At 42.0% G+C, this 1892-nt stretch overlaps 1 pseudogene; it reads right to left on the bottom strand.

Moving 5' to 3' along the window:
• Positions 1 to 286: 286 nt before the first annotated feature.
• Positions 287 to 564, bottom strand: LOC107526114 (large ribosomal subunit protein eL43 pseudogene; annotated as a pseudogene).
• Positions 565 to 1892: the final 1328 nt, after the last annotated feature.

Below are 1892 nucleotides of genomic sequence, written 5' to 3'. Positions count from 1 at the left end.
CTGAACGTACGTGCAACCACTTATATCAGTGGTTGGCAAATGTTTTCCTGCAAAGGGACATACAGCAAATGTTTCAGGCTTTGTGAATGACATGGTCTCTCTCACAACCACTCAACTGTGCCATGCACAAGACATAGCTGACAGGTGTGGCTGTACTCCAATTTGAAAAGAAACTAAATTAGATTTATAGAAGTCATGATTGCAGCCTGGATTTTGTTGTTGTTGTTGTTGTTATATAAATTAACCCATTTGTTATAGGCTAGCAATGTTTCAAAGTGTGGAGCTTCTACTGGTCTTTCAATGCCTTCAGTCCCCTGATGGCAGACTTTACTGTGACCGCAGCAGTGGTGCTGTAGGTCCAGGCACCACCAGCTACTGTCTTCATGCAGGAACCACGGTGCCAGATCCCCACAGCTCGTCTCTTCATCTTGGTTTTGCCACAGAAGGAGCAAGTGTACTTGGCATGCTGGCTGATTTCAATTTTCTTCACCATTTTCCAGAGGGAAGCACCATAACGTGTCCCGTATTTACCACGATTCCCACCTTCTTGGTGCGTTTCGCCATCTTGCCGCAAACCGGTCGGACCCCAAGAGGTGTTTTTTGGGGTTTTTTTTTTTTGGTTTATCACAGTTCTGGTTTTTAATAGTTCACTGAGCCCTGATTTATACAATGTACTGGTGGCAACACTTTCCTGTTTGTTGCTATTGAGAACAATGCTGCTCTGGAACTCTATCACTTGCTTTGGTCAAAGTAGAATGAATCCACTACAGAGTATTTAAAATACTGCTTTAAAGATTTAAAAAAATGCAGACTGATAGTTGATACACCATCCCTAGTTTTGCCCTGCCTACACAGCATTTAAAAACATTTAAAATTTGCCCAAAAAAGTTTTTAAGAAAACATCTTGCATGTTCTGGGCTTGTTTCCATCAAGTCCATGTGGTCTCTCTAGGGACAAATAGATATTTTTGTTCCGACCCTTTTCTTTTTCTTTTCTTTAAAAATATATCTTTATTGATTTCAGAGAGAGGAAGAGAGAGAGAGAGAGAGAGACAGAAACATCAATGATGAGAGAGTCATTGATGAGCTGCTTCCTGCACGCCCCCCAACTGGGGATCGAACCCACAACCCAGCATGTGCCCTGACCGGGAATCGAACCATGGTCTCCTGAATCCTAGACTGAAGCTCAACCGCTGAGCCACACCCAGCCGGGCCCTTTTCTTTTTTAATCTGGCCCCTTTCCTACCCTTCTAATGGCTACATGAAAAATCCAGAGACTCAAATCTGTTATTGTATCTATTCCCCATTTCCCCTGGTAGTGTTATCTACAGATCAGTGGCAGAAAGTGTTATTCCTTTGGGAGACAACTTTCCAAATCAAAGGTTACATGTGAAGGGAAACACCTGGAGAAATTGAATGAAATGTCTCTCTTTTCCCTTTTTTTCTATCTCTTTTTTTCACTTTTTTTAAGACTTTATGTAGTTAGTTGAGCTTATAAGCAAAATATTACTTCCAGACAATAGGAAGCTTCTGGAATCAGCTTTTAGCATTTAAAGACCTCAAAGACATTCCTATTAGTTACTTCAAAGGATAGACAAGTTACTCCAGAGTATTTTGGAAAACATCAGAATATCAGAAGGTACATTATCACAGAGGATGGTGGGCATGATTTCTTTCTGTTCCTTGAGGTAAATGCTTACTCAATGCCTGGCAAGCATTTACAGGGAGAGTTAAGCACGACCCTCTGTCTGGGATTCTCTACAAATGGCCTCAAGGTCGGCCCCTGCTGGTATTTGAATTTTAACTCGTTTTTGCTTCCTTTATCTCAGAAGTGCCCATTGTGGATGCCATTACTGGCGGGAGCACCTGCGTTGCCCTTTTCCACTACTGCTT

This window comes from Miniopterus natalensis, chromosome 1 (genome assembly GCF_054644295.1).
Source record: "Miniopterus natalensis isolate mMinNat1 chromosome 1, mMinNat1.hap1, whole genome shotgun sequence".
In the NCBI taxonomy this organism is placed as follows: Eukaryota; Metazoa; Chordata; class Mammalia; order Chiroptera; family Miniopteridae; genus Miniopterus; species Miniopterus natalensis.
This window is presented reverse-complemented; position numbering and strand designations above follow the sequence as displayed.